Here is a 12,629-nt window from a genome sequence, read left to right on the forward strand (position 1 = left end):
GAGCCCTGGGTAAAGCTGACCATAGAGGGCCAGGAGGTTGATCTTCTCCTGGACACTGGTGTGGCCTTCTTCATATTACTCTTCTGTCCTGGAGAGTTGTCCTCCAATTCTGTAACTGTCAAAGGAGTCCTAGGACAAGCAGTCTCCCGATATTTCTCCCAGCCCCTAAGCTGTAACTAGGGAGATATGCTCTTTTCCCATGCCTTCCTCATCATTCCAGAAAATCCCACTCCCTTACTAGGATGGGGCCTGTTAGCCAAAGCAGGAGCCATTATTTATGTAAACATCATCAGGGAGGAAATCTCTCTCTGCTGCCCATTATTTCAAGAAAGGATTAATCCCAAGGTTTGGGCAATGGACAGACTATTTGGATGGGCAAAGAATGCATGCCCAATTCGAATAAGGCTAAGGGATCTCACCTCTTTTCCTTACCAAAGACAGTAGCCCCTAAGACCGGAAGCCCTAAAGGGGATACAAGATATTGTAAGGAACTTAAAAGCTCAGGGCCCAATAAAGTCCTGTAACAGCCCTTGTAATACTCCAGTTTTAGGAGTATAAAAACCTAATGGACAATGGAAGCTGGTGAAGGATCTCAAGCTTATTAATGAAGCTGTGATTCTTTTATACACAGCTGTAGCTAATCCTTACACCTTGCTCTCTCAAATACCAGGAGAGGCACAGTGGTTTACATTCCTGGGTCTTCTGTGTACCATTACATCCTGCCTTCCAGTTTCTGTTCGCCTTTGAAGACTTTAGACCAAAATTATCAGCTCACCTGGACAGTGTTACCCCAGAGCTTTCAAGATAGCCCCTACTTGTTTAGCCAGGTTCTAGCTCAGGACCCTAGTAATTTTCACATCCAGGTACTCTGGTTCTTCAATACATGGATAACTTACTTTTAACTGCAAACTCAGAAACCCAATGTCAGCAGGCCACCCAGGACCTCCTAAACTTCATTGCCATCTGTGGAGATAAGGTTTTTAAGCCAAAGACCCAACTCTGTAGGCAAGAGGTAAAATACCTAGGGCTTGTCTTGTCTAAGGGCACTCGGACCCTTGATGGAGAACGTCTCCAATCCATACTGGGCTTCCCCTGTCCAAAGACCTTAAAACAGTTGCAGGGATTCTTAGGAATAGCTGGTTTTTGCCAATTGTGGATTCCCAAATACGGTAAAATAGCAAAACCTCTATATACTCTAATTAAGGAAAGCCGAAAAAGCTAACATCCATCTAATACAATGGGACCCTATAATTGAGGCAGCCTTTCAAACCCTAAAGCAGGCACTACTACAGGCTCCAGCTCTAAGCCTTCCTACAGGGAACGACTTCTCCCTATATGTTATGGAAAAGTCAGGAGTGGCACTGGGGGTTCTCACCCAGACTTGGGGGCCATGCCACAACCAGTGGTATACCTAAGTAAGGAAATGAATGCAGTAACAAAAGGCTGCCCACACTGCTTGCTAGTCATAGCCGTGGTGGCCATACTGGTCTCATAAGCTGTTAAAATAGTGCAAGGGAAAGATCTAACTGTATGGACTTCATATGATGTAGCTGGAATTCTGGCCTCTAAAGGAGGCTTATGGCTGTCTGACAACCACCTACTTAAATATCAGGCCTTAGTGCTCGAAGGGCCTGTACTTCAGCTGCGCACATGTGCAGCCCTCAATCCAGCTACTTTTCTGCCTAAGGAAGGAGCAGACACAGAACATGACTGTCAGCAGGTTATAGCTCAGAACTGTGTGGCTAAAGAGGATCTCTTAGAAACTCCTTTAGCCAATCCTAACCTTAAGCTATACACTGATGGAAGTTCCTTTATGGAAAATGGAGTTCAAAAAGTAGGATATGCAGTAGTCAATAATCAAACAGTGCTTGAAAGTAATTCCCTTCCTCCTGGAACGAATGCCCAGCTGGCAGAACTAGTAGCCCTCACTCGAGCTGTAAAATTAGGAAAAGGAAAGAGAATAAACATATACACAGATTGCAAATACACTTACCTGGTTCTGCGTGCCCGTGCTGCCATATGGAAGGAAAGAGAGTTCCTAACCTCAGCAGGAATGCCCATTAAATATCATAAGGAAATATTAGACTTATTAGCTGTCCAAGAACCCAAAGAGGTAGCAGTCTTACACTGCCGGGGTCACCAGAAAGGAGAGGAGGAGGAAGCAGAGGTCAAGTGCCAAGCTGACCTAGAAGCAAAAAGGGCAGCTAGACAAAAATTTACAGAAGGACCCTCTCCAGCGATCTAAACCTCAATACTCATCAGAAGAGGTATAGTGGGCAATCTCCCAGGGACATAATCTTCTTCCTTCAGGGTGGCTAGCTACTGAGGAGGGAAAAATACTCCTACCTGCTGCCAGCCTGTGGAAAGTACTTAAAACCCTGCATCAAACCTTCCATATGGGTATAGAGAATACCCATTGAATGGACAAATCTATATTTATAGAGAAAGATCTCTTCAAGGCTGTCCAACAAATAGTCAAGGGATGTGAAATATGCCAGAAAAATAATCCTTTGGCACATCACAAAGCTCCTCCTGGGGAACAGGGAGCTGGTCATTATCCAGATGAGGACTGGCAAATGGACTTTACCCATATGCCTAAGTCTTGAAGATAACAATATCTGCTAGTATGTGTACACCTACACAAACTGGGTGGAGGCTTTCCCCTGTAGAAGAGAAAAAGCCCAAGAGGGAGGTAATAAAAGTCCTGATTAATGAAATAATCCCTAGATTTGGACTCCCTCACTGTCTTCAAAGTGATAACAGCCCTGCCTTCAAAGCTGCAGTGACCCAAGGTATTTCCAGGGCATTAGGAATACGGTATCATCTCCACTGTGCTTGGAGGCCTCAGTCCTCAGGGAAAATGGAAAAGATGAAAGAAATTCTTAAGAGAAACCTAAAGAAACTGGCACGGGAAACCCACCTCCCGTGGCCTTCTCTATGACCAATAGCACTCTTAAGGGCTTGAAACTCTTCTCAGAAAATAGGACTCGGCCCCTACGAGGTGCTTTACGGATGGCTCTTTCTTACTACTGATCTCCTATTAGACAAGGAAACAGCAGATCTAATAAAAGCTATAACCTCCTTGGCTAAGTAGCAACCGGCTGTTAGGCCCTTACCTGAAGGACACCCTGGGGAAAAAGGGAAAGAGCTGTTCTGCCCTGGAGACTTGGTGCTTGTTAAGTCTCTCCGCTCAGACTCTCCCTCTCTAGGCCCATCTTAGGAAGGACCATTTTCAGTTCTTCTGTCTACCCCAACGGCAGTTAAGGTGGTGGGAATTGACTCATGGATTCATCACACTCGGCTGAAGCCTTGGACCCCTCCTGAAGGAAATCATAGGCCTCCACTCCGCAGCCTGAAGTTCCAGGAGACGACCCTTGGTACACCTGTGAGCTGCTACAGGATCTACATTTGCTCTTCTGACAAGATCCCCAGGAAAGTAACTGCTCATAAGTCTAATTTACAGCCTGGCATTAATAGGACTATCACTCTTAACTTTGCTATCTGTAACTGGGTTCTCAAATTCCAATTGTTCCTTTCATAGTGGGTAGGGGGAGAGTCAGAATAATAGGAAAACTTGATATGGGCATTAGAAAAGTTACTACCGGCCAGGCGCGGTGGCTCAAGCTTGTAATCCCAGCACTTTGGGAGGCGGAGGCAGGTGGATCACAAGGTCAAGAGATCGAGACCCTCCCAGTCAACATGGTGAAACCCTGTCTCTACTAAAAATACAAAACATTAGCTGGGCATGGTGGCGCGTGCCTGTAATCCCAGCTACTCAGGAGGCTGAGGCAGGAGAATTGCCTGAACCCAGGAGGCGGAGGTTGCAGTGAGCCGAGATGGCGCCATTGCACTCCAGCCTGGGTAACAAGAGTGAAACTCCGTCTCAAAAAAAAAAAAAAAGAAAAGAAAAGTTACTACCTCTACTCAGTTTAAATATAAGCTATCTCAGGAGTTAAATAATAACATAAAAATTCTCTCTGCAGAGGCAGTTTACTTGGCAGAAATAACTTAACTCTTTAGCTGCCATAGCTCTTCAAAGTAGAAGGGCCCTAAATAGCTGAGACAGAAGGAACCTGTCTCTTTCTAGGAAGAAATGCTGCTACTTTATAAACCAGTCAGGTGCTGTCTTAAACAAAATTAAAGAACTCAGGAATCAAGAGAACACAGGGTTAGAGACCTTTAAGAACAGTATCGTGGAGCTTGTTTAACAACTGGCGGTCCTGGCTCTATCCTCTCCTAGGCCTGTTTATAACCATTCTATTATCGTTGGCCACTGGGCTTCCCCTCTTTAACCTTCTTGTCACATTTGCTTTTTCTAGAATTAAAACGATAGGACCTCAAATAATCCTGCAAATGAAACCCCAAATGTCCTTGGCTCATAAGCTCTATTGTGGACCTCTGGATCAACCTGTATCCTTGGAAGAATGCCCCCTGGAGGAAGCCTTAACTACAGGGCCCCTTCTATACCCCAGTTCAGCAGTAAGTAAATAAAGACCGATCAACGCCCATGTCCCAACAGCAGTTGGACTTTCCTGTTCAGAAGGGGGACTGAGGGACTGTTAACTTCTCTTCCCAGGTCCACAAGGGTGTGGTTTCAAAGGCAAGAACTTCCCAGCACCATGCCTCCATTCACCTCCCCATCCAGGAGCCTAGAGTTGTCTAACACTCCCGCATGTGGGCTGGGTAGAAAGCCCAGGTGAGTTTCCTTTGTTTAGAAAGCCCGCCAAAGCTCCAAGGGAGGAGGCTTTGATTGCGGGCCAGGCAACCAATCACATGTTGAAGTTGAAGATCAATCACTCCAAAGGACGTTTGGAAAAGCTTCTCTCACTGGACAAGAACTTGAATGGGGCGGGAGTAACTCCCGGGGTTAAATTTCCCCTACTCCCTTAACTATATGGATTTCCCTCTCTGGGATCCCCTCCCATGACAGCGTGGGAGCTTGCTCTCTCGCTCTCTATTTCTCTTTCTCTCTCTCTCTCTCTCTGCCTAATAAATCATTTTCTGCAAAACTCTCTGTGTCCGATACTTACTTGAATGAGCTCACCGTGCCACCAGGGCCCTCTCCCCATTCTTGGGTGAGTGAGGCCCAAGGACCTGGAAAAACACATCCCATCGGGGAACAATGAGCGTTTTTGGGACACCCCTGAAGTCTGGCTCCTGTTACCGGTTACATCTGAAGTCATTAATCCCAATTTATAGTTGGGAAAATTGAAGCCCAGTGAGATTATTCAAGGTTACAGAGTGAATAAACGGCAGATTGGAAATGCAACCCAAGCTTTCTGACTACAAAGTCTCAAGCCTTTCCAACATCCTTTAAGAACTCTGGAGATTCTTTTGTAAGCAGTGGAAAGAGCTAGTCAACATTTTTGAGAAGGGGGATGACATAAACAATAATATTTGGAAAGATTAGTCTGAGCAGATGAGATGGTCTGGAATGGACAGAGACAAGAACATTAATTATTAAGCTACTGTAAAAACAGTAATGATGTAGACCTGAACAAAGAGAGTTTGGTGATAGTAAGATAGAAGAAACAAATTAGAGACATTTGAAAACAGAATTTACAGGAGTTAGCTCCTCATTGCATCTATAGTGAGATAGGAGGACCATGCCTAAATAATAATGGAGGTGGGGTGAATGATGGCTAAGATGGCGAGAAAGAGGGAGACACCCAAACGGAGGTATCCCGTGAGAGCTTGACAGTGGAGTTGTGGGATAATATAATAGGACTGTGTCACAAGTCCCTCTATAGTAGGGCTTGTTTAAGCTAGACTGTAAGTACCACAGATCCAGTGAGGGTCTGGTTTATTTCCATATCCCCAGAGCCAGGACAGGCCCTGGCACTCTATAAATATTTGTTAACTTTGAAACTGGATGAAAGCCTTTAAGGATGGTAGAAAATTGTCCAAAGATAAAAAGCAAAAAGAAGAACATATTTGAGGAAAGACTTGATAGAAACCAAGAAGCATTATGTAAAGGAAGTCATTGGGAGAGAGTTACAAGAGTGTGAGATGTCACGGACAGGGGATCAAAGATAGTGTTACTGAAATGAAAGGTCAAGAGAGAGCAGAAGGCAACATGTGAAGAACTGAAGAGGAATGAGAGGGAGAACTGGAGCCAGGCAGCAGAGAGTACTCTTTCAAAAAGTTTGGTGGTAAAGGAAAAGGGAACAATGAGAAACACCGTAAGGAAGAAACAGGATCAGGCAGGAATTGCAAAGGCATGTGTAGCTCAGGGGAAAGGAGGCAGAGAAGAGAGGTAGATTGAAAATACAAACGAAATGAAGCTCATGGAAATGGTGGAGGATGAGATTGAAAAGGCACAGATGGAGTGATCAGGATTAGATATACAGATCTGAGCATGTTTCACAGAAAGGACAGGTTGAAGCCAAACTATAGGTGAGTGGTTATAGACAGTGATTGCAAAGGGAGATGAGTAGAAGACTAAGGTCATTTAGAGAATGACGACAGTCGAGGACAAAGGAGTGGTCAGAGAAACAGCAAGAGACGTTGTGTAAATTCACTGTCACAAAAATGGATACACAATCAGCCAAGTTTGAGAAAAAGTAACAAGTAGCCAAAGTGCCAAGCATTGCAGAGGAGAATGAGAAGTGGGAATAAACGGTATACATCCAGTGGTATTTGTACAAGCAGTTCATAAACAAAACCCTTAGATTTCCCTTTTTTTCAGGGGGGGATGTATTCAGTTAAAGCTGATACATTCCCATGGGTCAACTATGCAACTAATTCAGATTTTGAGATGAATAACAAACCTCTTTGTCTATAGATGGTAAGTTTAAATTGTGATGCAAATCATTTTTTTTTTCCAAATGGTGTGAATGTTGAATCTAATTCAGTCCTGCTAATTTTGTTTAAAAAGCATTTGAAGCAGATGGAACTAGAAAGCCTACTTCTGTAAGTTCCATTTATTCATTCATGCATTGCTTTCATTCAATAAATGTTTGTTAGATGTCTACCATATACTTTGCTAGTTACTGGGGTTATGGGGGGATATGGCAATAAACAAGAAAGGTAATGTTTATTGACTGAAGAAGTAATACCAAAAGAAGAAAAAACTGTTTGCTATATTGTTGCTAATAGAAAAAAATTAACTTTTAAAAGCAATTGAAAAAATGATTAATTATAGTAAATCTATTTGAATAACTCTTAGGTGGCCATGAAAATACTTACGAAGATTATATATGAATATGGTAATTTTCCTCTAATATGAAAAGAAAATACAATATTGTTATTAGAACAACGTGAAAATACATATGTACACGGAGAAAGGCTCAATAGAAATGCAAACATGTGTGTTAGAATAAAAAACTTATTGGTGGTTTTACTTTTGATTTTTCACTAAATTTGTTTAAATTTTATTCTTTTAAAAAATTTCTTCTACTAATCTTAAACATTAGTAAGTAGTGAGAAATATGATTTCTACTGATTTATAAATATGTTCATTCTTCACATTCACAATGGGATTTGTAAAAGCAATCCTTGGATTTAAAATCTTTTTTTTAGCAAACAAAGTTCTCAAGTTGGTGATACTCAGGTAAAATCTAACCCACGGATATTGCACCAGTTATTTATTGCCACAAAATGCTGCCTAAGAAGCTGTCCCAAAGGGCAGTGGGTTAAAACAGTAACTATGTATTTTTTTTTCTTAGGAGTCTCTGCATTACTTAGATAGCTCTTCTGGAATTATTTTCTAAGTCAACTGTGGGTTGAATAGGTGGCTCTGTTGATTTTTCACTGGACTTCCACATTTGGGACCAATTGGCAGTCATCAGCTCTAGAAAGGCTGTGGCTGTTTTCCTCACATTCCTCTAGTAGGTAAGATTAATCATGTTCTTATATTGAAGCAGAAACTGTTTACTTGTTTATCTATTTACTTCCTGGGTCTCCTGGGCACTAGGTACTGTAATAAAGAACTGGAGAAATAAAGTTAAATGGGAAGTTGCCCCTACTATCAAGGAACTTGCCATCTAATGGGGGCGGAGAAAGGCAAGAAGGTTCTGGTTGCAAACAACAACTTCAGCTAGTTAAACCAAAGACTACACAGTGCAGTATGGTAAGTGCCATGATTGTGATGTGACAGGCCCTAAGGGCCCAGTGGGAGATCTTCAAATCAAAGCAAGTATGAGTTGACATTGGTAAGTATTGTAGTGGAGGTATCGTTGAACATGGGAAGAAGAAGGAGGAGGAGGAGGAGGAGGAGGAGGGAGGGAGGAGGAGGAGGAAGGAAGAAGAAGGAAGAAGAAGAGAAGGTGGAGGAGGAAGAGGAAGAGAATTTCATGTAGAGGAACAGCAAAAGCTCAGTGAGTCAAAATACCACAGCATTATTGGTAAGCCCAGTTTTTTTGTTTTGTTTTGTTTTGTTTTGTTTCTATTTTGCTATTTTGTTGGAGAGAAAGGAACACATAACACATAAAGAAATAACAAGAGAAAGCTATTTGGGGAAGTATAGTATTTAAGGTTCTGGTTGCAAACAACAACTTCAACTAGTTAAGTTGACTTTATTGGAAGGATACTGGAGTATCTCATGGAATCTTTGGAACTCTTGAATAACTAGGGAAATTCTGGGGAACTCATTAGCAGGAATCCATAAACTGTCCTCCTGGTGGGCTGTAAACAAACTCAGCCTCTATGCGTCTCACATCAAAATTCCAGTTTCTTGAGAAAACAAGTCCGTTTGGCCAATTTGGGTCATATTTCCACCTCCATGTTACTCAGGTATGACTCGTCTGCAAGTTATGTGTATAGATATTTTGCAACTGTTCCACCCTTATGCTGGGGAGGGAGGTATCACTGTGAGCTGTGTGGCTGCCTTAAGAGATATCTGTTGTGTCTTATTACTTGGTTGCCTTTCCCTACATGTACAATGGCTAAAATGCCTTCAATCTATTTGATCCAGCCATTCAGTATAATTCCTACGCTTGCCATCTTTCCAAGCCCAAAGGTACATTCAGCTGATGAAAGGAGCATCTTGGGATTAATATTCTTTTAGTCCTGATCTCTGGAAGTAGAATGTCTATTCTTCTAATTCTGGCACAGTCTTTTTTTCTTTTTTTTGAGATGGAGTTTTGCTCTTGTTACCCAGGCTGGAGTGCAATGGCGTGATCTCGGCTCACCGCAACCTCCGCCTCCTGGGTTCAGGCAATTCTCCTGCCTCAGCCTCCTGAGTAGCTGGGATTACAGGCACGAGCCACCATGCCCAGCTAATTTTTTGTATTTTTAGTAGAGACGGGGTTTCACCATGTTGACCAGGATGGTCTCGATCTCTCGACCTCGTGATCCACCCGCCTTGGCCTCCCAAAGTGCTGGGATTACAGGCGTGAGCCACCGCGCCCGGCCTTCTGGCACAGTCTTATCTAGCTGTAGCTCCTCATGGTCCTGCACTCCATTGACTAAATTGTAAGTATAATTACTACCAATGTACTCTATAAATAACTGTTGGGGGCAGGGTGGCAATAGTTGCTACAGAAAAAAAAGGAAGATGAAGAAAACAGTGATAATTCTTATGTTAAAAGGAAAAAAAAAAAAAGGTAGGAGGCTCTCTTGAGGCCAGGAGTTTAAGACCAGCCTGGGTAGCATATCAAGACCCTGTCTCTACTAACACACAAAAAAATTAGTCAGGCATGGTGGCACACACCTTTAGTTCTAGCTACTCAGGAGGCTGTGGTGGGAGGATTGATTGAGCCCAGGAGTTCGAGGCTGCAGTAAGCTATCATCATACCATTGCACTCTGGCCCAGCCATCAGAGCAAGATCTATCTTTTAGGAAAAAAAAGGCAGGGAGGAGGAATAAAGTAATTTTTCAGTCTTCAGACATTCCAGCAATATGTGCGGACTACTCCTTCTTACTATAGCTTATGAGGCTATAGCTGGTATGTATGACTACCTATCCAAGTTTCCCTGCTTACAGTTAATATTCCAACTGACTGGGGGGCTTTGCCTAATAGAGTGATTTAATCCTTCATTTTTTGACATATAAGCCCTTGGTGATCATCAGCATAAAATGTGACAAATTAGAGAAAAGCAATACAGCAAATCAGAGAACAACTCTGAGGTGGAATGATTGGGAACCAAAGACTAGTTGTTCAATATTGGTTTATATTTTACAGATGATGAAATTGAAGCACAAAGAATTTAGATTAACTCTTATGTGACAAAGCCAGGACCGAAGCTCATGCCATCTGGCTCCAGAACAACTCTTCTTCATAGTTATTTTATATTGACCCTGCACTGTTGGTATGAACAGTAAGTGTAGGCCCTGGGTCTTCTAAACCTGGGATTAAGTCACATATTCCTATTCCTCTTCTGCTTTTACTAGCCTTGTGAGTGAGAAAGTTACTGAATTTTTCTAAGCTCAGTCTTTTTCAATTATAAAAAAGAGATACCCTTTGTGGTGGCATGATGCTTATCATTTGATAAGCAGATGTATAAAAATGGTGGTGGCTTTAAGTCTAGCACATAAAGTTTGGATTTTACAAAAAAGGTGGAGAGAATTGATCAAGAGATTTTTGTGACAGAACAGGAAGTTAGAAGAAGGTGAAATGAGAAATGGTCTGTGAGAGATTTGAGGAAATGAAGAGGCAGATATTCTCAATACACCATAGAAAGCATGACTAAGGGGAAGGAAGTGAGAAACATTTTTTAAAAATCTTCAAGAACTAATTTGAAGAACAGCCACACTTTGTAATATGAGCCAAGAGATAAAATCAAATTTGTCTCTTGGGAGGGGAAAATAAGCCTCTTTTCAAGCTAAATTCCCCAGCCACCTGATTTGTTTTCTTCACTGTAAATGAGCACTGGGAAAAACACAGGCTTTAGAGATTCTGCCCAAGCAATTCGCAGACCATTTTCTTGGTAATCACATTGTAGCTCTTTTTTCAGTTGAGCTCACACAGGATTTAATGCTGTTTTGTGACAGCAAGTATTATTAATTGTTATTTTTTCATCTATTGGTTGTATGAGGAGCATTTACCATAAACAGTAATAAGCAAAGCTTACTACATCTTATTCTTCTCAGTAACATCTATAGCCCAACACAAGTATTATTTTTAACATCTATCAAATGCACCAAAATATGCCTGAAAATGTCTTATAGAAATGAATATATGGGAAGAAAAGTGAGTTACATATATCTTTGGAATGACCTAATATAAAATTCTGCAGATTCACCTTTATAAGCTTGGTTATGTAACCTGACCTAAGTTATTGTTTTGGTTAAAACCCATTTATGCCTAGTGTTCCATTACTGGAACACTAAGCTTGTGGGAGTTATTTATATTCTACTGCTCAAGGTCATCTGATTTTTCACAAAAAAATCTTGCAACCTCCAGCATAAATGGTTTAACGCCAACATTTACTACAATAAGGTAGTACGTTAAGTGACCAATTATAGTATTTTAAGGAGCACATAATGGCAAGTGGCATGTGGCTAAATTCTAGGCAAAGTGATTGAGAAAGTCACTGTTCTCAAATAAATCCCAGTTTATGGCATTCACTATCAAACCTATCATCTGTATTAAGACAAAAATTAGGGTTATTGTTTATATTTAGAATAGAAATATGTATCTTTGTGATTTTCATGTATTTGGTAGAAAGGAACAACTTAAGCACAAAGGTAAATCAATTTCCTACATAGATGCTTTTCTAGGTATTGGCAGCTTTAATTTAAAAGACAACAAAATCAATTCCTATTTCTTTGGTGTAATTATATTGATTATATTAGAAAAACATGAACTAATATATTTCACTTTAATATCTACCAGCTGGTCACTTGCAGGTACCCATGTACTCAAAATGTGTTTGATCATTTTAAATGCACGAATAATACTTAACTCCTGAGTAATAATAATAAATATATAATTTATGCATATATCACCCATAGTGAATTAAGACTGTTTTATTGGCTTAATAAGCAAAATAAGATCATAAAATATATGCCATCATATCCCAGATGTATAGCAATAAAAAAAACTTAGATTATAATATCTCACAATACAAGTCTGCATTAGCAATGACACTGTTATAAAATATTTATAACACTTTCTGATTTAATTTTTAAAAGCCAGAGATTCATTCAGTATCTTTCTGACATTTGAAATGAAACCTTATTTACCCTCCTCACAATAGCTGATTAAAAACAGCTCTTGAAGAGGTCCCAGGCAACACACACAGAGGGGAAATGGGTAGATCTACACAGCATCTTTGTATTTTCACATTAAAAGTCAATGTTATTCAGACTCAAGTAGACAGATAATAAAAGTGGCATTCAAGCTGGGCATGGTAGCACAAGCCTGTAGTCTCAGCTACTTGGGAGGCTGAAATGGGAACATCACTTGAGCACAGGAGTTTGAGGTTTTAGTGCACTGTGATTGCACCTGTGAATAGCCACTGCACTTCAGCCTGAGCAACATAGCAAGACTCCATCTCTTTTTTTTAAATGTTACATTTATAATTGGTGAGGAAAATATAAACTATACAATAAATGAAGGAGTCATTGGCTAACTGTTTGGAGGAAAAAATACACCATTTTCCAGAATAAATTTCTAGTGATTTATTATAATTTTCATGCACTTGAATGATTTTAAAGATTTTAATATAAAAATGAAACCATAGCCT

Source organism: Saimiri boliviensis, chromosome 11 (genome assembly GCF_048565385.1).
Source record: "Saimiri boliviensis isolate mSaiBol1 chromosome 11, mSaiBol1.pri, whole genome shotgun sequence".
Classification (NCBI taxonomy): Eukaryota; Metazoa; Chordata; class Mammalia; order Primates; family Cebidae; genus Saimiri; species Saimiri boliviensis.